The sequence below is a fragment of the Taudactylus pleione genome, unplaced genomic scaffold (genome assembly GCF_031769625.1).
Source record: "Taudactylus pleione unplaced genomic scaffold, aTauple2 ptg002301l, whole genome shotgun sequence".
In the NCBI taxonomy this organism is placed as follows: Eukaryota; Metazoa; Chordata; class Amphibia; order Anura; family Myobatrachidae; genus Taudactylus; species Taudactylus pleione.
Genome location: NW_028286692.1, coordinates 5,517 through 29,547, shown reverse-complemented (window position 1 = coordinate 29,547; position 24,031 = coordinate 5,517). Strand labels below are relative to the sequence as shown.

General features: G+C 45.4%; 1 long non-coding RNA gene across 1 annotated transcript; it reads right to left on the bottom strand.

Moving 5' to 3' along the window:
• Window positions 1-2,848: 2,848 nt before the first annotated feature.
• On the bottom strand, window positions 2,849-22,708 carry LOC148431390 (uncharacterized). Its single transcript, XR_015877182.1, has 2 exons — window positions 22,372-22,708; window positions 2,849-6,208 (listed from the first exon to the last, which is right to left on the bottom strand). It is a non-coding gene; the product is annotated as an uncharacterized LOC148431390 (long non-coding RNA).
• Between the last annotated feature and the right edge of the window lie 1,323 nt (window positions 22,709-24,031).

Below are 24,031 nucleotides of genomic sequence, written 5' to 3'. Positions count from 1 at the left end.
ACAGCTATAGAGTCTATCATTTAACAGTTAGTGGTGCTTGCCGTAGCGGTTAATAGATTATTGCTCCCAAGGGGGCTGTTTGATATGTTCGGACACTATTTTACATCTTAGCGTAGTCTTTGTTAATTTTTGGGCCTGAATATAGTCATAACAAGTTTTTTGTGGGTTGATACAAGGTGGGTACATATCTGCTGCTGTTCGTCTGTTTATTGTGTGCATTAATATTTGGTTGTACATTGTAAATTGATATCGTTTTATGTGTCCAATGTCATATATGTTAAGGTACGTCGTGTTGATGTTGTCGGTCATGTATGTATAGGTGTAGGTAGTGGTCATGGTGCTTTTAGCATAATTACGGCAGTCTGCCGAGAGTAAGTTTTAGAGTATTGGTGTTTTCATTCATTTTCACTTAATGGTGCATATTCTGTTTCAGGCCGCTTAGCGGTTTTGACACAGAGTTTGCTTTTATCTTATGATCATTTGATGAGCAGTCACAGTGAGTATTAGTGTGCATTCACATCACTATGGTTACACCAGCGGCTGACCATGACGTCATGTCCTGTGCGACTGCTGTCTGGCAGCGCACGTGTGCTACATCGGAGGTTTGGCCTGCTGGGTGGTGAGCTATTTAAGTCTGTTATTCACTTTTGTATTACTGTATATGCTTGATAAAAGCGCTGATTAAAGGCGCTGAAACCAGCTAAGTGTCCGTATTGTTTGTTATCCGGAGTGCCGCCATTGGTTGGAGTATGTGTCAGTGTATCCCCGTTTGGAGGTCACAGTGAGGAGGGCACCCGGTCCAGTTATACAATATACCTTTGAGTGCCGGATCTTGGAGAGTTATATATATATATATATATATATATATATAATAAGCTCTCTTTGTATGGGTATGTATAAGGGTATTACCTCTCTGTCCTCCTTTTTCTTGTGTCCATCCAGCTGATACTATTTGTCACTAGTATACATTTGTATTTCACATATATTTCAACTTTACAGCTTTTGTATGAGGTTTTCTTTTTTTTTATATGTAAACTTAACTGGGCCCCATTGTCTTTAATTTCCCAAATATCATTGTATATTTGTGGTTTAATCCCTGAAAACAATATTTGTGGTTAACCCCCAAAAATGGGTAAGTGTACCCAGATGTAGGACATAGGGACCAGATATCTCAGATACCGGATGTGATCCCTCCATTCCCACCGGCAGCCGCAATTCCCTTAGGTGTACAATGCATTCTGGTGATCGGCCCCCGCAGCTCGTCATCTGAGGCTGGCATTAGCCTGTTGTAACCTATGGGATACACTTCATATAATTAGCCGGGAGAGGGTTCCCCTGGAAACCTCCACCGGCAATGTGGCCGCACATGTGCAATAGCCCCGGCAGCACTCCGGGCACATCCTATCGGAGCCCCTGTCCCTGCATGTGCCGGATACGTTCCACCTGTATGACTGCATCTTGCCATGAGATCATTGATGGTAATGTCATGCGCACACCGCATTGCAAATACGATTAATAAATGGGTTCCAAAGTCACCAAAGCATCGGAAGAGCAGGAGGGCCGTGCCTGCAGGATATTGTGCACAATGCAGGTAACTACGGGCAAATTAGCAACTACACAGTCACGGACCCACAACTGCCCCAAAAAGAGGAGAAACAATATGAACGGAGAGGGGGAGCATTACAGGCCGGAGATCCCCCTCTGACTGGGAGAACTGGTAACCAGGAATAAATAGAACATCCAGGCATTAAGGAGCTGTACTTAGGCATAGAGAACGCAGAGAAGCAGCATAAAGTAGTAGCCTAAAGGGCTGCCTGTTACTGGCCACTGCAATGCTAGGATGTGCCCAGCCACAAGCGGGATGATCCGGAGAAATGTCTGTAGCTGCTGCCGATCGTAGGACGCCCACAGACCAGTGACATGGTGGCAACCCATGAGGAATGGCAGAACTATCCAACGGACTTAAGTGTAGCAATCCCTATTAACTATCATAAGGATCAGGGGGATGGTTACGGTATGCAAGCGCTCAGGATACTGACTGTCAGAATTCCAACGCCGGCATCCCGACAGGGTACTAACACCCGTCAGTCGGTATCCTAACCCTCGACCTCTCCTCCCAGCACCCTAACCCTCCCCCTTAGTGTCTAACCCTCCCTCCCCGATGCTTAAAGCTAACCCTCTCCCTACCCTAACTCTCCCCAGTGCCTAAACCTAACCCTACCCCCTTAGTGCCTAACCCTCCCTCCCCGATGCTTAAAGCTAACCCTCTCCCTACCCTAACTCTCCCCAGTGCCTAAACTTAACCCTCCCCAATGCCTAAACCTAACCCTCCCCCTCTCCTCCCCGCACCCTAACCCTCCCCCCTTAGTGCCTAACCCTCCCCGATGCTTAAAGCTAACCACCCCCCCTTAGTCCTTAACCCTCCCAGTGCCTAAACCTAACCCTCTCCCTAGTGCCTCAGGCACCGGCATTCTGAGCACCGGAATCCCCGTGGCCCCGGATCAGGCTGCAGACTGAGGCAAACCCTAGACCCGATGATGTCCTCAGACAATCCTGACTAAACCGTGTAAATGATGGCTTGCAGCCATGAGTCTTTCTCCCCTGCGGTTATCCGGTAGCCCCACTCAGATTGCTTACTGTCTACTTGGGTGAAGTTACAGTGACGTTATAACCTATAGCTATAACCTTTATGTATTGTGAATGAACATATCCCGTACAGTGGTCATTATTCCTGGGGAGCTCAGGCACCATCTTTACTGTGACTATACCCGACCACACTTCTCTCCAATCATTCCCGCGTTACGTCACTTCACACTCATGTTAGACCGGAGCAGAGATCGAGGCAATGTAAAGATTTTAGTATTTTATTGAGATTTGTTGAATTCTTCCATTACTGTCATGGAGGATCAGTAATGATGCAACTAGAAGCATCCACCACCGCAATAGACACGTATCCCTAAATATAACATATATGATTACAGAATCACTGCGCACACAGACAGGTAAGTGGGGAGTGCACACGCCTAGATGTACTATGTATAGATTGGGGGGTAACACGCAGATGATGAGCGATGGGGAAGGGGAGAGACAGAGATGAGGGAGTGGAGGAGACAGGACACGGCTGTAGGGAATGTCTCATCTACACGGATGAACCCCTCTGTTCTGTACTCCTGTGTGGCTCCTCTCATGCTGAAGCCACGGTATCACCGATTACCACATGGCATTGCCCGCATGGTCCTCTGGCTGGCCAGAGATTCTCTGCTGTGCAACGCTGCCACCCAGCACTTCTCATAGATCCCTACTCCAGATCCACCTAAGTCCTCCCTGCAGGACTATAAATTACTCAACATGAACGTAACATTTTATAACACGACCCTTTTGTGTATGTAACTATCTCTAATCGACTCAACCTTTCAGCTGCACCCAGCTCTCTACGGTACCATCATTGTCCACAATAACATTCGTCCCTTGCTGGTATTTGGTAGGCAGTAGACATGTAGATCATCTCTGCTCCACAGACCTTCAGATCTCTAAACTAACGCTGGAGAAGTCTCCCCTGTGCCCAGCTACAGCTCAGATACCACCACATATGTCTATAGAGGAGAATGACCGTACTACCCCATTATTCTGTACAGTCACCCCTGTGCCCAGCTACAGCTTCCAGCTCAGATACCATTACATGTCTATAGAGGAGAATGACCGTACTACCCCGTTATTCTGTACAGTCACCCTTGTGCCCAGCTACAGCTTCCAGCTCAGATACCATTACATGTCTATAGAGAATGACTGTACTACCCCCTTATTCTGTACAGTCACCCCTGTGCCCAGCTACAGCTCCCAGCTCAGATACCACCACATGTCTATAGAGATGACTGTACTACCCCATTAGTCTGTACAGTCACACCTGTGCCCAGCTACAGCTTCCAGCTCAGATACCATCACATGTCTATAGAGGAGAATGACCGTACTACCCCGTTATTCTGTACAGTCACCCTTGTGCCCAGCTACAGCTTCCAGCTCAGATACCACCACATGTCTATAGAGGAGAATTACTGTACTACCCCATTACTCTGTACAGTCACCCCTGTGCCCAGCTACAGCTCAGATACCACCACATGTCTATAGAGGAGAATTACTGTACTACCCCATTACTCTGTACAGTCAACCCTGTGCCCAGCTACAGCTCAGATACCATCACATGTCTATAGAGGAGAATTACTGTACTACCCCCTTACTCTGTACAGTCACCCCTGTGCCCAGCTACAGCTTCCAGCTCAGATACCATCACATGTCTATAGAGGAGAATGACCGTACTACCCCATTATTCTGTACAGTCACCCCTGTGCCCAGCTACAGCTTCCAGCTCAGATACCATTACATGTCTATAGAGAATGACTGTACTACCCCCTTACTCTGTACAGTCACACCTGTGCCCAGCTACAGCTTCCAGCTCAGATACCATCACATGTCTATAGAGGAGAATGACTGTATTACCCCCTTACTCTGTACAGTCACCCCTGTGCCCAGCTACAGCTTCCAGCTCAGATACCATTACATGTCTATAGAGAATGACTGTACTACCCCCTTACTCTGTACAGTCACACCTGTGCCCAGCTACAGCTTCCAGCTCAGATACCATTACATGTCTATAGAGATGACTGTACTACCCCATTAGTCTGTACAGTCACACCTGTGCCCAGCTACAGCTTCCAGCTCAGATACCACCACACATCTATAGAGGTGAATGACTGTACTACCCCCTTATTCTGTACAGTCACCCCTGTGCCCAGCTACAGCTTCCAGCTCAGATACCACCACATATGTCTATAGAGGAGAATGACCGTACTACCCCATTATTCTGTACAGTCACCCCTGTGCCCAGCTACAGCTTCCAGCTCAGATACCATTACATGTCTATAGAGAATGACTGTACTACCCCCTTACTCTGTACAGTCACACCTGTGCCCAGCTACAGCTTCCAGCTCAGATACCATCACATGTCTATAGAGGAGAATGACTGTATTACCCCCTTACTCTGTACAGTCACCCCTGTGCCCAGCTACAGCTTCCAGCTCAGATACCATTACATGTCTATAGAGAATGACTGTACTACCCCCTTACTCTGTACAGTCACACCTGTGCCCAGCTACAGCTTCCAGCTCAGATACCATTACATGTCTATAGAGATGACTGTACTACCCCATTAGTCTGTACAGTCACACCTGTGCCCAGCTACAGCTTCCAGCTCAGATACCACCACACATCTATAGAGGTGAATGACTGTACTACCCCCTTATTCTGTACAGTCACCCCTGTGCCCAGCTACAGCTCCCAGCTCAGATACCACCACATGTCTATAGAGGAGAATTACTGTACTACCCCATTACTCTGTACAGTCACCCCTGTGCCCAGCTACAGCTCAGATACCACCACATGTCTATAGAGGAGAATTACTGTACTACCCCATTACTCTGTACAGTCAACCCTGTGCCCAGCTACAGCTCAGATACCATCACATGTCTATAGAGGAGAATTACTGTACTACCCCCTTACTCTGTACAGTCACCCCTGTGCCCAGCTACAGCTTCCAGCTCAGATACCATCACATGTCTATAGAGGAGAATAACTGTACTATGCCCTTACTCTGTACAGTCAACCCTGTGCCCAGCTACAGCGTCCAGCTCAGATACCATCACATCTATAGAGGAGAATGACTGCACTACCCCCTTACTCTGTACAGTCACCCCTGTGCCCAGCTACAGCTTCCAGCTCAGATACCATCACATGTCTATAGAAGGAAATGACTGCCCTCCCCCATTGTTCTGTACAGTCACCACTGACCCTACTGATCTCACAGGAAATCATAATGGGGAGCTGGAGAGCACACATCAGATGCAAGATGAATACGGTCACTCTGGTTTTTGGTTCCCCAAGAAACGCCAGACGCTGTTTAAAGGGGTGGGATGCAGGAAGAAAAACCAGTAAAGAAGAGATGGGTAATGGGTGGGGAAGAGGAGGGTAGAGTAGAGGATAAGGTGCTGGTCTCCAAGCATTCAGCAGGACACTTCCATGGTGTGGTTGATCTGCCCGATGCCCTCGCTGCTTTCTGACTGAGTGCAAGGCCGAGGTCGACTTCCATCCACTGAACTAGCGCTGGTGAGAGATGCTGTGCGGGAACGGGCAAGCCGGGTCATACTAGCTGAGGGCACTGAGGGCACAGAGAAGGGTGAATAAGTCATATATAGAGCACAGAGTCAGCAGCTGAAGATAAAACATAGAATTCAGCAGCAGGAATATGGGCTTCCTATAAGCAGCTATAGGAATTATCCTTCTAATGTGGAGATCTTGTTACAAGTTCATGTTGTGGTGTAAATGGAGAGGAAAGTCCCTGACAGCTATGAGACCCTGGCTGTATCATTGCTTTTATGTGGGGTTCTAAGGAGGGTAAGAGGCCGGCATGCAGAGCTCTAAGGAGGGTAAGAGGCCGGCATGTGGAGTTCTAGGGAAGGTAAAAGGCCATCTTGTGGGGTTCTAAAGAGGGTAACAGGCCGGCATGTGGGGGTTCTAAGGAGGGTAAGAGGCCGGCATGTGGGGGTTCTAAGGAGGGTAAGAGGCCGGCATGTGGGGTTCTAAGGAGGGTAAGAGACAGTCATGTGGGTTCTATGGAGGTAATAGGCCAGCATGTAGAGTTCTAAGGAGGGTCTAGCATGTGAGGTTCTAAGATAGATAAAATATCAACATGTGGGATTCTAAAGAGGGTAATAGGCCAGCATGTAGGTTTCTAAGGAGGATAAAGAGCCAGCATGTCAGGTTCTAAGGAGGGAAAGAGCCCAGCATGTGGTGTTCTAAGGAGGATTAAAGCCCAAAATGTGGTATTCTACAGAGTTTCAAGCCAGCATGTCGGGTTCTAAGAATAATAAGAGACCAGCATGTGGGGTTCTAAGGAAGAAAAGACCCCAGCATGAGGGGTGCTAAGCCCAGCATATTGGGGCTAAAGAGGTTAATAACCCAGCATGCGTGGTTCTAAAGAAGGGTACGAGTCCAGCATGTAGGGTTAAAGGAAGGCAAGAGCCCAAAATGTGAGATTCTAAGGAATAAAAGCGCCCAGCATGTGGGGTTCTAAAGAAGGATAAGAGCCCAGCATGTGGGATTCTAATTTGGTGTTAGGCCAGCATGTGGGGTTTGAAGGAGAAAAAAAAAGCCCAACATGTGGGGTTCTAAGGAGGGTAAGAGGCTAGCTTGTCAGGTTCTAAGGAGAAAAAAAGTAGAGATACGGTATGGTAAGAACTTACCCTTGTTATCTCTTTTTCTACAAGGTCCATAGGGTCCACAGGAAATCTTGGGGTATAGGTGATTAAGACATCCGGGCACCATGCAGTTAAATTTTTTCTCCCATGATGCAACGGGGCCTCCCTCTATACCCCGCCCCTGGGCCGGAGGCTCGTCAGTTACGTAGCAAGCCAAGGAGGATAAAAGAGAGAAGGAAGTCTGGAACACATTAGAATCACATTCTCACACCAAAGGAGATGGAAAACCAGTGACCAGAGCGAAGCCCATCTGAAGCACAGGTGTGTCAGGGCGGGTGCCCTGTGGACCTCGTAGAAAAAGCCATCTAGCCAAAGTTTGTTTATTGGTGGCCATCCTCTTGTGGAAACCATAAAAAATAAACAAGTCCGATTTCCAAAGAGAACTGGTACGATCCACATAAATCCTGAGGGCACATACCACATCCAATGAGGCCTCCCCTGCAGAGAGGTCTGAGGAATTAAAGGCCGGCACAATAATTTCTTCATTAATTTGGAAACTAGATACCACCTTAGGAAGGAACCCAGGGCGAGTTCGAAGCACTGCCCTGTCCCTATGAAAAACTAGAAATGGGGAACGACAAGAGAGCCCATAAATCAGAAACTCTTCTGGCAGAAGCAATGGCCAGAAGAAAAACAGAACAATAAAAGGAAACGGGGAAATGGGAAACTTCTGCACTAGTCAATACATTATTGGATCATAAACCAAAAAAGAAAGAGAAACCCCAAATTTCAAATCACCAATTATGATATTGATAGAGTAGTTGGGGGCGTTCCCTAGGGACACTGAACAATTGAATAGGAAAAAAGAGAACAAGGATGTCCTCTTTGTTGGCGCACTAATAAATCCTTATAAAATATAACTTTTATTTTAATTGTTAAACAATTAAAATAAAAGTTATATTTTATAAGGATTTATTAGTGCGCCAACAAAGAGGACATCCTTGTTCTTTTTTCCTATTCAGAAGAAAAACAGTCATGGCAGTAAGCCATTTGAGATCCACTGAGCTCAGTGGTTCAAACGGAGGGCTCTGGAGAGCCTTAAGGACAACAGCCAAATCCCAAGGCGCTACAGGAGGGACAAAGGGAGGCTGGATACGAAGGACCTCCTGCAAAAAAGTGCAGATGTCAGGAAGAGGAGCAATCCTTCACTGGAACCACACTGAAAGGGCTGAGTTATGAACCTTCAGTGTAGCAAGGAGGAGATCAAGGTCCAAACCCACCTGCAGGAAAGCCAACACTGGGTATCCTAAACACTTGGGGGTCACAACTTTTTGGACGACGCCATTCAAAATAGGTATGCCACACCCTGTGATAAATTCTAGCATAAGCAGGTTTACGTGCTCTGAGCATGGTGTCAACCACAGAGCCGGAAAAACCCTTGGACCTTAAGAGGGATGTCTCAAGAGCCATGCCGTCAAAGACAGACGACGCAGATCTGGGTAGAGGCATGGAACCGGAGATAACAGGTCCAGATGTTGAGGCAACAGCCACGGAGTGTCGATGGAGAGACTCCGAAGATCTGAGTACCATGGACGTCGGGGCCACGCTGGAGCCACCAGCAGGACCATGCCTCCCTCTTGTTTGAACTTCCGAACTACTCGAAGAAGGAGGGAGATTGGAGGAAACAGGTACGCAAACTGGAAAGTTCACTTGACTGACAGATCGTCCACCAAGAGAGCAGTGGTGTCTCTTGTCCTGGACCTGTACTGAAGCAGCTTGTGATTTAGTCGAGAGGCCATGAGGTCCACTTCTTGGTGAAGAGACCATTCCCCTGGATGCACGTTGTGACGGCTGAGGAGGTCCGCTTCCCAATTCAGCACTCCTGGAAAAAACACCGCCGATATGGCTGGTAGATGGGCTTCCGCCCATGTCATTGCCGCCTGACTTAGAGTTCCTCCTTGACGGTTTAGATAAGGCACTGTCTGACTATACTTGCACAGGTTTTCTGCAAAGCAACAGCCTGGCTTGCTGCAAAACCCTGAAGACTGCCCGCAGTTCCAATATATTGACTGGAAACGCATATTTCTCTGCGGTCCACCTTCCCTAATAGGAGTGTGGACCCATCACTGCGCCCCAGCCCCGAAGACTGGCATCCGACGTTAGAAAGACCCAGTCCAAGATTCAAAATGGACGCCCCTTGGTGAGGTGAGCAGTCTGTACCCACCGGTCAGCGGCAGGCGTACCTCCGGAGAGAGCACCATCATTTGAGTCCGTATATGATGGGGAAATTTGTCCCACTTGGAGAGGATCAATAGCTGCAGAGGCCAGGAATGAAACAGCATACTCCACCATGTCGAACGTCGACACCGTGGATCCCAGTAACTGCATTGCTGAGTGGACTGACACTCGGCAATTGTGAAGGCATCTGCGTACACGTGTCTGCAAAGTGGAGATCTTTTCTGCTGTCAGAAAAATCCTTTGCTGTTGTGAATCCAACCAGGCTCCCAGATGGAGCATCCTTTGAGACGGAATCAGTGAGAACTTTTTCCAATTTATCAACCACCCGTGTACCTGGAGCACAAATATCGTTAGCTGCAGGTGGTGGTGAAGTACCTTCGAGGACCCTGCTAGTAGCAAGAGGTCGTCCAGGTATGGTAACAGGTGGATCCCCTGCAGCTGCAGATGGGCTGTCATTACCGCCATGACCTTTGTAAACACCCGATGTGCAGTTGCAAGGCCAAACGGCAGAGCCTGAAACTGGAAATGTTGTTGTGACACAGCGAACCTGAGAAAACATTGGTGAGCTGAAACAATCGGAATATGCAGGTATGCATCCTGAATATCCAGGGATACCATAAAATCCCCAGGTACCATAGCCAGTATAACTGAGCGTAGGGTCTCCATTCCGAACCTGGGTACCCTGAGGAATTTGTTCAGGGACCTGAGATTAAGAATAGGACGGTAAAAACCATTTAGCTTCTGGACTAAAAAAAGACTGGAATAATACCCTGTTCCTCTTTGTGACAACAGGACCGGTACAATGACCCCTGTCTACAGCATGGATTGTATCATCTCCTGAATAGCCACAGCCTTATCTGAGTTTTTCGGAAGACCTGTGCAAAAGAATTGATCGGGAGGCCTTCTGTGGAAAGAGGGCGTACCCCAGAAAGACCACTTCCTTCAACCAGGAATCTGTGGTAGTTTGACACCAGTACTGGGCTAACTGAAGAACTCGGCCTCCCCAGGAGGAGGCCCGTCCCGTCAAGCGGAGGGCTTGTCATCAGGCTTGGCAGTCGGACGTCTGGTACTCCAGAGCTGCTTCTTAGGCCTGGCAGATTTCTTGGTGGTAGATGGCCTGGTAAAGGACTGAGTTCTAGCCTTACCTGGGGCCGAAAGGTCCGAGAGGACGGAGTCTGAACCCCCCATGAAGCCGGAGCAGAAGGCAGACAAGACAACTTAGCTGCTGCTAAAGTATTCACAATCTTGTCCAGATCAGAGCCAAACAAGACTTTACCGTCATCAGGCAACCATTCCAACCCCTTCTTGGATTCTGCATCAGCTCTCCAAGAACGGAGCCACAGAGAACGGCGAGCCGCAATGACCGCCAAAGAAACCCTGGTATTTAGTAGGCCAATATCCAAAGCTGCCTTATTTATATAGGTAGCAGAATCTTGGAGATTTCCCACCATATTCAGCTGTTCCCTGGTAACATTAGAGGCAAAGGATGTTTCAAGGCTATTAGCCCAACATTCCATGGCCCGAGCCACCCAGCAAATGGCCATATCTGGTCTGCACGCAGCCCCTGAAAGGGCATAAACAGATTTAAGGCAGATCTCTACCTTCCTATCTGTAACATCCTTCAGGGACGACATGGAAGGCATAGGAAGCGTTGCGCTTCTTACCAAACACGTGACATGGGAATCCACCACCAGAGGAGTCTCCCATTTGGAGAAATAATGCTCAGTAAAAGGGTAAGCTGAGACTAGACGCTTCTGTGGTTGACGCCACTTTCCAGGCGTTTTCCAAGCTACCGCCAAGACATTCACCAATTGGTCAGACAATGGTAATATAGCCTCAGTCACCTTTTCTTCCATGAAATATGCGTGCCTAGATTTAGGCGCAGAGGAGGCTCATCCTCCTCAATGATCAGGGCAGATTTTACAGCTTGTATTAGACCTGGAATATATATATATTAGACTTGACCCCCGCCTCCAGAGAAGGTAGCTCAGTGTCAGACTCATCCAGAAGCAGTCCATCATCAGATGACACATCATCATCATCATCATCCCATACAGTAGATTGCGAGGATAGCAAGACCCTTTTAGCTGGTCTGCTGATAGGTGCGTCCTGCTGGTGTATCTCAAGTCGCCTATAGCAGGAACTGTATTAACCCACTGAGGGGGCAACGCCTGTGAAGGTGTAGGAGGTTGCAGCAGATTTTTGCACTGACAAAAGGTGCTGTTGTTGAAAACTGAACTATGGACCCATAGGAGGGCCTGCTAACCGCCCTGCAATGCTTGTTAGTGCTTTTGCAAAGCACTCCCATGGCGGCTCCTGCTGAACGGCAGAAGCCTCAGAAGGACCCGGGGCAGTGTAACACTGGAAACACAACTCGTCAGAGGCTATGTCCCCTGCCCCAACACCGCTGTACATTTTTTACAGAGCAGTTCAATAAGGGTTAACTTAGTCATATCACTCTCACTACCAGAAATAGTAAAGAGGTACACTTACCAGAGGATGGGGGTCTCTTTCAGACACGCTCGCTTTTTGAGGCCCTGCATACGCGCAGCGGCCGCACTGCGCGTGCACAAGCCCCGGAGGGAGAGAGAAATTCTCTCGCTCCGGGGTTCACTACAAAAGGGGCGGCTGTCGATGGTGATCGACAGCTCGCACCATTTTGTAGGCGGGGTGGCTGGCCAAACGGAGGCGTTCCTGACGGAACACCTGCCGTTTGGGGGCGGCCCCACTGACATCACTCGTGAGATACCGGCTCTAATAGAGCCGAAAGCTCACTGGGGCTTGCGGTAGACAAGACCCTACCACAAAGGTCTCGTCGCAAGCCCCAATGGTCGCGATGGTCTTGACCATCAACCTGGCGGCTCCCTAAAGCTGTGGGTTGTCACCCACAGCCTAGCGAGCGGCCAGGAGGCTGGAGATAGAAGCAGCCGCCCTCATTCAGAGCAAGCGCTTGCATTTTTCGAGTGGCTCTGAATGAGGTCCTGAGTCTCAGCTGTGACTTGTGCCACACCCGCACCACACCCGTGCTTATGGCAGTCACAAACAAATGCAGAAAATAACAATACCTGAACTTAATGGCACTTCCTTAAGTCAACTACAGAGACTTAGCGTGTAGTAGGACAAAAGTGCTACATACACTGACCACCAACCAGAGGAGAGGTCTGTAGGGGACCCGTATCCGCACCGCCAGTGGAGATCAGCGACACAGCCAGGAGAATGACCAGCGAAGAACTCATGGGGAGGCGGAGCCGGAAACAGGAAGCTGTCACAGATCAAGCCAGACCGCAGTATAAAGGCGTGTTCAGCAGCGGGGAGGAGCCGGCTTTTAGACAGGGAAGGCTGCCTCCCCTGGCCAGCGCTTAACCCCTGGGATGCCGGAGTGTTCCACAGAACTCCAGTCCCAAGTCCCAGGCGGCTTAGTGTGGACGCAGGACTCAGTGCCTGGCCACACTTGCTGTTATCCCCACGGTGTAGCCCAACCCTGGAGGAAAAAGACGGCGTCTCGGCACGCACCACCGCAGTACATGTCGCTTACCTTCACCCCGTAGCGTCCAGCCGCAGTCTACGAATCCTCCGGGGTCCCTGCTAGTCAAGACCGCTGAGGCCCGCCGAGAGGTACGGATCAGTACCGGCATCTCAGCACCAGCGGTGTGATGATGCGGCCGGGTGAACTTCAACTGGACTGTTCACGATGACAGCACTTACAAAATACTTGACATTTTCAGGGCTGTTCGTAACAGTCCAACTGCAATACAGTGACCCGACTCCAGCCGGGCACCAGACGAAACTGAGGAGCCTCCGGCCCGGGGTATAGAGGGAGGTCCCGTTGCATCCTGGGAGAAAAAATTTAACTGCATGGTGCCCGGATGTCTTCGTCAAACCCCAAGGTTTCCTGTGGACCTTCTATAGACCCTGAAGTAGAAAAGTCCAACATGTGGGGTTCCAAGGAGAATAAGTGCTCAACATATGGGGTTCTAAAGTGGGTAAGAGCCCGGCACATGGGGTTCTAAAGAGGGTAAGAGCCCAGCACATGGGGTTCTAAAGAGGGTAAGAGCCCAGCACATGGGGTTCTAAAGAGGGTAAGAGCCCAAAAAGTGGGGTACTAAGGAGGGTAAGAGCCGAGAACGTGGGGTACTAAGGAGGGTAAGAGCCCAGCATGTGGGGTTCTAAAGCGGGTAAGAGCCCAGCATGTGGGGTTCTAAAGCGGGTAAGAGCCCAGAATGTGGTGCACTAAAGAGGGTAAGAGCCCAGCATGTGGGGTTCCAAAGCGGGTAAGAGCCCAGCATGTGGGGTTCTAAAGAGGGTAAGAGCCCAGCATGTGGGGTTCTAAAGAGGGTAAGAGCCCAGCACATGGACTTCCAGTAAACAGGTGAACTGAAAAAACTTGTGCCTAGTCTTATCTGTAGATTATGTAGTGTGTGGTGTGTACATGTAATAGAGATGATGTTGTAGTGTGTGCTGTGTACATGTAATAGAGATGATGTAGTGTGTGCTGTGTACATGTAATAGAGATGATGTAGTGTGTGCTGTATACATGTAATAGAGATGATGATGTAGTGTGTGCTGTGTACATGTAATAGAGATGATGTAATGTGTGGTGTGTACATGTAATAGAGATGATGATGTGGTATGTGCTGTGTACATGTAATAGAGATGATGTAGTGTGTGCTGTGTACATGTAATAGAGATGATGATGTGGTATGTGCTGTGTACATGTAATAGAGATGATGTAGTGTGTGCTGTGTACATGTAATAGAGATGATGATGTAGTGTGTGCTGTGTACATGTAATAGAGATGATGATGTGGTGTGTACATGTAATAGAGATGATGTAGTGTGTGGTGTGTACATGTAATAGAGATGATGTAGTGTGTGCTGTGTACATGTAATAGAGATGATGTAGTGTGTGCTGTGTACATGTAATAGAGATGATGATGTAGTATGTGCTGTGTACATGTAATAGAGATGATGATGTAGTATGTGCTGTGTACATGTAATAGAGATGCTGTAGTATGTGCTGTGTACATGTAATAGAGATGATGTAATGTGTGGTGTGTACATGTAATAGAGATGCTGTAGTGTGTGCTGTGTACAAGTAATAGAGATGATGATGTAGTGTGTGCTGTGTACATGTAATAGAGATGATGATGTAGTGTGTGCTGTGTACATGTAATAGAGATGATGATGTAGTGTGTGGTGTGTACATGTAATAGAGATGATGATGTAGTGTGTGCTGTGTACATGTAATAGAGATGCTGTAATGTGTGGTGTGTACATGTAATAGAGATGATGATGTGGTGTGTGCTGTGTACATGTAATAGAGATGATGTAGTGTGTGCTGTGTACAAGTAATAGAGATGATGATGTAGTGTGTGCTGTGTACATGTAATAGAGATGATGATGTAGTGTGTGCTGTGTACATGTAATAGAGATGATGATGTAGTGTGTGCTGTGTACATGTAATAGAGATGATGATGTAGTGTGTGCTGTGTACATGTAATAGAGATGATGATGTAGTGTGTGGTGTGTACATGTAATAGAGATGATGTAATGTGTGGTGTGTACATGTAATAGAGATGATGATGTGGTATGTGCTGTGTACATGTAATAGAGATGCTGTAATGTGTGGTGTGTACATGTAATAGAGATGATGATGTAGTGTGTGGTGTGTACATGTAATAGAGATGATGATGTAGTGTGTGCTGTGTACATGTAATAGAGATGCTGTAATGTGTGGTGTGTACATGTAATAGAGATGATGATGTGGTGTGTGCTGTGTACATGTAATAGAGATGATGTAGTGTGTGCTGTGTACAAGTAATAGAGATGATGATGTAGTGTGTGCTGTGTACATGTAATAGAGATGATGATGTAGTGTGTGCTGTGTACATGTAATAGAGATGATGATGTAGTGTGTGCTGTGTACATGTAATAGAGATGATGATGTAGTGTGTGCTGTGTACATGTAATAGAGATGATGATGTAGTGTGTGGTGTGTACATGTAATAGAGATGATGTAATGTGTGGTGTGTACATGTAATAGAGATGATGATGTGGTATGTGCTGTGTACATGTAATAGAGATGATGTAGTGTGTGCTGTGTACATGTAATAGAGATGATGATGTAGTGTGTGCTGTGTACATGTAATAGAGATGATGATGTAGTGTGTGCTGTGTACATGTAATAGAGATGATGATGTAGTGTGTGGTGTGTACATGTAATAGAGATGATGTAGTGTGTGGTGTGTACAAGTAATAGAGATGATGATGTAGTGTGTGGTGTGTACATGTAATAGAGATGATGTAGTGTGTGGTGTGTACATGTAATAGAGATGATGATGTAGTGTGTGCTGTGTACATGTAATAGAGATGATGATGTAGTGTGTGCTGTGTACATGTAATAGAGATGATGATGTGGTGTGTGCTGTGTACATGTAATAGAGATGATGATGTAGTGTGTGGTGTGTACATGTAATAGAGATGATGATGTAGTGTGTGGTGTGTACATGTAATAGAGATGATGATGTAGTGTGTGCTGTGTACATGTAATAGAGATGATGTAATGTGTGGTGTGTACATGTAATAGAGATGATGATGTGGTATGTGCTGTGTACATGTAATAGAGATGATGTGGTGTGTGGTGTGTACATGTAATAGAGATGATGATGTGGTGTGTGGTGTGTACATGTAATAGAGATGATGTAGTGTGTGGTGTGTACATGTAATAGAGATGATGTAGTGTGTGGTGTGTACATGTAATAGAGATGATGTAGTGTGTGGTGTGTACATGTAATAGAGATGATGTAGTGTGTGGTGTGTACATGTAATAGAGATGATGATGTGGTGTGTACATGTAATAGAGATGATGTAGTGTGTGGTGTGTACATGTAATAGAGATGATGATGTAGTGTGTGGTGTGTACATGTAATAGAGATGATGATGTAGTGTGTGGTGTGTACATGTAATAGAGATGATGTAATGTGTGGTGTGTACATGTAATAGAGATGATGATGTGGTATGTGCTGTGTACATGTAATAGAGATGATGATGTAGTGTGTGGTGTGTACATGTAATAGAGATGATGATGTAGTGTGTGGTGTGTACATGTAATAGAGATGATGATGTGGTGTGTGGTGTGTACATGTAATAGAGATGATGATGTGGTGTGTGGTGTGTACATGTAATAGAGATGATGTAGTGTGTGGTGTGTACATGTAATAGAGATGATGTAGTGTGTGGTGTGTACATGTAATAGAGATGATGTAGTGTGTGGTGTGTACATGTAATAGAGATGATGATGTGGTGTGTACATGTAATAGAGATGATGTAGTGTGTGGTGTGTACATGTAATAGAGATGATGTAGTGTGTGGTGTGTACATGTAATAGAGATGATGTAGTGTGTGCTGTGTACATGTAATAGAGATGATGATGTGGTGTGTACATGTAATAGAGATGATGTAGTGTGTGGTGTGTACATGTAATAGAGATGATGTAGTGTGTGCTGTGTACATGTAATAGAGATGACGATGTAGTGTGTGGTGTGTACATGTAATAGAGATGATGATGTAGTGTGTGGTGTGTACATGTAATAGAGATGATGTAGTGTGTGGTGTGTACAAGTAATAGAGATGATGATGTAGTGTGTGGTGTGTACATGTAATAGAGATGATGTAGTGTGTGGTGTGTACATGTAATAGAGATGATGATGTAGTGTGTGGTGTGTACATGTAATAGAGATGATGATGTAGTATGTGCTGTGTACATGTAATAGAGATGATGATGTAGTGTGTGCTGTGTACATGTAATAGAGATGATGATGTAGTGTGTGCTGTGTACATGTAATAGAGATGATGTAGTGTGTGCTGTGTACATGTAATAGAGATGATGATGTAGTGTGTGGTGTGTACATGTAATAGAGATGATGTAGTGTGTGGTGTGTACATGTAATAGAGATGATGTAGTGTGTGCTGTGTACATGTAATAGAGATGATGATGTAGTGTGTGCTGTGTACATGTAATAGAGATGATGATGTGGTGTGTGCTGTGTACATGTAATAGAGATGATGATGTAGTGTGTGGTGTGTACATGTAATAGAGATGATGATGTAGTGTGTGGTGTGTACATGTAATAGAGATGATGATGTAGTGTGTGCTGTGTACATGTAATAGAGATGATGTAATGTGTGGTGTGTACATGTAATAGAGATGATGATGTGGTATGTGCTGTGTACATGTAATAGAGATGATGTAGTGTGTGCTGTGTACATGTAATAGAGATGATGATGTAGTGTGTGGTGTGTACATGTAATAGAGATGATGATGTGGTGTGTGGTGTGTACATGTAATAGAGATGATGATGTGGTGTGTGGTGTGTACATGTAATAGAGATGATGTAGTGTGTGGTGTGTACATGTAATAGAGATGATGTAGTGTGTGGTGTGTACATGTAATAGAGATGATGTAGTGTGTGGTGTGTACATGTAATAGAGATGATGATGTGGTGTGTACATGTAATAGAGATGATGTAGTGTGTGGTGTGTACATGTAATAGAGATGATGATGTAGTGTGTGGTGTGTACATGTAATAGAGATGATGATGTAGTGTGTGCTGTGTACATGTAATAGAGATGATGTAATGTGTGGTGTGTACATGTAATAGAGATGATGATGTGGTATGTGCTGTGTACATGTAATAGAGATGATGATGATGTAGTGTGTGGTGTGTACATGTAATAGAGATGATGATGTGGTGTGTGGTGTGTACATGTAATAGAGATGATGATGTGGTGTGTGGTGTGTACATGTAATAGAGATGATGTAGTGTGTGGTGTGTACATGTAATAGAGATGATGTAGTGTGTGGTGTGTACATGTAATAGAGATGATGTAGTGTGTGGTGTGTACATGTAATAGAGATGATGATGTGGTGTGTACATGTAATAGAGATGATGTAGTGTGTGGTGTGTACATGTAATAGAGATGATGTAGTGTGTGGTGTGTACATGTAATAGAGATGATGTAGTGTGTGCTGTGTACATGTAATAGAGATGATGATGTGGTGTGTACATGTAATAGAGATGATGTAGTGTGTGGTGTGTACATGTAATAGAGATGATGTAGTGTGTGCTGTGTACATGTAATAGAGATGATGATGTAGTGTGTGGTGTGTACATGTAATAGAGATGATGATGTAGTGCGTGGTGTGTACATGTAATAGAGAAGATGTAGTGTGTGGTGTGTACAAGTAATAGAGATGATGATGTAGTGTGTGGTGTGTACATGTAATAGAGATGATGTAGTGTGTGGTGTGTACATGTAATAGAGATGATGATGTAGTGTGTGGTGTGTACATGTAATAGAGATGATGATGTAGTATGTGCTGTGTACATGTAATAGAGATGATGATGTAGTGTGTGCTGTGTACATGTAATAGAGATGATGATGTAGTGTGTGCTGTGTACATGTAATAGAGATGATGTAGTGTGTGCTGTGTACATGTAATAGAGATGATGATGTAGTGTGTGGTGTGTACATGTAATAGAGATGATGTAGTGTGTGGTGTGTACATGTAATAGAGATGATGTAGTGTGTGCTGTGTACATGTAATAGAGATGATGATGTAGTGTGTGCTGTGTACATGTAATAGAGATGATGATGTGGTGTGTGCTGTGTACATGTAATAGAGATGATGATGTAGTGTGTGGTGTGTACATGTAATAGAGATGATGATGTAGTGTGTGGTGTGTACATGTAATAGAGATGATGATGTAGTGTGTGCTGTGTACATGTAATAGAGATGATGTAATGTGTGGTGTGTACATGTAATAGAGATGATGATGTGGTATGTGCTGTGTACATGTAATAGAGATGATGTAGTGTGTGCTGTGTACATGTAATAGAGATGATGATGTAGTGTGTGGTGTGTACATGTAATAGAGATGATGATGTGGTGTGTGGTGTGTACATGTAATAGAGATGATGATGTGGTGTGTGGTGTGTACATGTAATAGAGATGATGTAGTGTGTGGTGTGTACATGTAATAGAGATGATGTAGTGTGTGGTGTGTACATGTAATAGAGATGATGTAGTGTGTGGTGTGTACATGTAATAGAGATGATGATGTGGTGTGTACATGTAATAGAGATGATGTAGTGTGTGGTGTGTACATGTAATAGAGATGATGATGTAGTGTGTGGTGTGTACATGTAATAGAGATGATGATGTAGTGTGTGCTGTGTACATGTAATAGAGATGATGTAATGTGTGGTGTGTACATGTAATAGAGATGATGATGTGGTATGTGCTGTGTACATGTAATAGAGATGATGTAGTGTGTGCTGTGTACATGTAATAGAGATGATGATGTAGTGTGTGGTGTGTACATGTAATAGAGATGATGATGTGGTGTGTGGTGTGTACATGTAATAGAGATGATGATGTGGTGTGTGGTGTGTACATGTAATAGAGATGATGTAGTGTGTGCTGTGTACATGTAATAGAGATGATGTAGTGTGTGGTGTGTACATGTAATAGAGATGATGTAGTGTGTGGTGTGTACATGTAATAGAGATGATGTAGTGTGTGGTGTGTACATGTAATAGAGATGATGTAGTGTGTGCTGTGTACATGTAATAGAGATGATGATGTAGTGTGTGGTGTGTACATGTAATAGAGATGATGATGTAGTGTGTGGTGTGTACATGTAATAGAGATGATGATGTGGTGTGTGGTGTGTACATGTAATAGAGATGATGATGTAGTATGTGCTGTGTACATGTAATAGAGATGATGTAGTGTGTGGTGTGTACATGTAATAGAGATGATGTAGTGTGTGGTGTGTACATGTAATAGAGATGATGTAGTGTGTGGTGTGTACATGTAATAGAGATGATGATGTGGTGTGTACATGTAATAGAGATGATGTAGTGTGTGGTGTGTACATGTAATAGAGATGATGATGTAGTGTGTGGTGTGTACATGTAATAGAGATGATGATGTAGTGTGTGCTGTGTACATGTAATAGAGATGATGTAATGTGTGGTGTGTACATGTAATAGAGATGATGATGTGGTATGTGCTGTGTACATGTAATAGAGATGATGTAGTGTGTGCTGTGTACATGTAATAGAGATGATGATGTAGTGTGTGGTGTGTACATGTAATAGAGAGGATGATGTGGTGTGTGGTGTGTACATGTAATAGAGATGATGATGTGGTGTGTGGTGTGTACATGTAATAGAGATGATGTAGTGTGTGCTGTGTACATGTAATAGAGATGATGTAGTGTGTGGTGTGTACATGTAATAGAGATGATGTAGTGTGTGGTGTGTACATGTAATAGAGATGATGTAGTGTGTGCTGTGTACATGTAATAGAGATGATGATGTAGTGTGTGGTGTGTACATGTAATAGAGATGATGATGTAGTGTGTGGTGTGTACATGTAATAGAGATGATGATGTGGTGTGTGGTGTGTACATGTAATAGAGATGATGATGTAGTATGTGCTGTGTACATGTAATAGAGATGATGTAGTGTGTGGTGTGTACATGTAATAGAGATGATGTAGTGTGTGGTGTGTACATGTAATAGAGATGATGTAGTGTGTGGTGTGTACATGTAATAGAGATGATGTAGTGTGTGGTGTGTACATGTAATAGAGATGATGTAGTGTGTGCTGTGTACATGTAATAGAGATGATGATGTAGTGTGTGCTGTGTACATGTAATAGAGATGATGATGTAGTATGTGCTGTGTACATGTAATAGAGATGATGATGTAGTGTGTGCTGTGTACATGTAATAGAGATGATGATGTGGTGTGTGGTGTGTACATGTAATAGAGATGATGTAGTGTGTGGTGTGTACATGTAATAGAGATGATGTAGTGTGTGCTGTGTACATGTAATAGAGATGATGATGTGGTGTGTACATGTAATAGAGATGATGTAGTGTGTGGTGTGTACATGTAATAGAGATGATGTAGTGTGTGCTGTGTACATGTAATAGAGATGATGATGTAGTGTGTGCTGTGTACATGTAATAGAGATGATGTAGTGTGTGCTGTGTACATGTAATAGAGATGATGATGTAGTGTGTGGTGTGTACATGTAATAGAGATGATGATGTAGTGTGTGGTGTGTACATGTAATAGAGATGATGTAGTGTGTGGTGTGTACATGTAATAGAGATGATGTAGTGTGTGCTGTGTACATGTAATAGAGATGATGTAGTGTGTGCTGTGTACATGTAATAGAGATGATGTAGTGTGTGGTGTGTACATGTAATAGAGATGATGATGTGGTGTGTACATGTAATAGAGATGATGTAGTGTGTGGTGTGTACATGTAATAGAGATGATGTAGTGTGTGCTGTGTACATGTAATAGAGATGATGTAGTGTGTGGTGTGTACATGTAATAGAGATGATGTAGTGTGTGGTGTGTACATGTAATAGAGATGATGTAGTGTGTGCTGTGTACATGTAATAGAGATGATGTAGTGTGTGCTGTGTACATGTAATAGAGATGATGTAGTGTGTGGTGTGTACATGTAATAGAGATGATGATGTGGTGTGTACATGTAATAGAGATGATGTAGTGTGTGGTGTGTACATGTAATAGAGATGATGTAGTGTGTGCTGTGTACATGTAATAGAGATGATGTAGTGAGGGTAATAGTGAGAGACCACCTTTTCCATGAAGATAGTTTAGCCCCGGAGTGGAGAACAGCCCATTATCTGACCCCTGCGTGTGACGCTATTACCTCATATGAGGGTCTAAATGAAGGAAGAGGACTGGCAGCCCAGGACAGCGTTCAGAGAGAACATACAACAGAGCATGCAATGTTCAGCAAAGAGCGGAGCTGGGGAGAGGTGTATGGGGGATACCTGCACTGGCACTCTGTCTCCGATCCTTCAGGGAGGCAACTGGGGGAGAAAGACGAGGAGAGAGAAAGGGACGCACAAAGGGGGGGACATGAATATCCAGTAGAGGGTTATGAGGAGAGGAATTGGGAGGAGACAGGAGACAGAAATGTAACATTGAGACAACAGGTATCAGAATAATAAGGCAAGAGATGTAACCATCACATATAGGACAATGGTAGGCAGCATGTAATGTGAGGGGTACAGGGGAGATACACAGAGAGGGGGAGCTAGGGGTACAGGGAAAGGGACACACACAGATGTAACCATCACATATAGGACAATGGTAGGCAGCATGTAATGTGAGGGGTACAGGAGATACACAGAGAGGGGGAGCTAGGGGTACAGGGAAAGGGACACACACAGATGTAACCATCACATATAGGACAATGGTAGGCAGCATGTAATGTGAGGGGTACAGGGGAGATACACAGAGAGGGGGAGCTAGGGGTACAGGGAAAGGGACACACAGATGTAACCATCACATATAGGACAATGGTAGGCAGCATGTAATGTGAGGGGTACAGGGGAGATATACAGAGAGGGGGAGCTAGGGGTACAGGGAAAGGGACACACACAGATGTAACCATCACATATAGGACAATGGTAGGCAACATGTAATGTGAGGGGTACAGGGGAGATACACAGAGAGGGGGAGCTAGGGGTACAGGGAAAGGGACACACAGATGTAACCATCACATATAGGACAATGGTAGGCAGCATGTAATGTGAGGGGTACAGGGGAGATACACAGAGAGGGGGAGCTAGGGGTACAGGGAAAGGGACACACACAGATGTAACCATCACATATAGGACAATGGTAGGCAGCATGTAATGTGAGGGGTACAGGAGATACACAGAGAGGGGGAGCTAGGGGTACAGGGAAAGGGACACACAGATATAACCATCACACATAGGACAATGGTAGGCAGCATGTAATGTGAGGGGTACAGGAGATACACAGAGAGGGGGAGCTAGGGGTACAGGGAAAGGGACACACAGATGTAACCATCACATATAGGACAATGGTAGGCAGCATGTAATGTGAGGGGTACAGGGGAGATACACAGAGAGGGGGAGCTAGGGGTACAGGGAAAGGGACACACACAGATGTAACCATCACATATAGGACAATGGTAGGCAGCATGTAATGTGAGGGGTACAGGAGATACACAGAGAGGGGGAGCTAGGGGTACAGGGAAAGGGACACACAGATGTAACCATCACATATAGGACAATGGTAGGCAGCATGTAATGTGAGGGGTACAGGGGAGAGATACACAGAGAGGGGGAGCTAGGGGTACAGGGAAAGGGACACACAGATGTAACCATCACACATAGGACAATGGTAGGCAGCATGTAATGTGAGGGGTACAGGAGATACACAGAGAGGGGGAGCTAGGGGTACAGGGAAAGGGACACACACAGATATAACCATCACATATAGGACAATGGTAGGCAGCATGTAATGTGAGGGGTACAGGAGATACACAGAGAGGGGGAGCTAGGGGTACAGGGAAAGGGACACACACAGATGTAACCATCACACATAGGACAATGGTAGGCAGCATGTAATGTGAGGGGTACAGGAGAGATACACAGAGAGGGGGAGCTAGGGGTACAG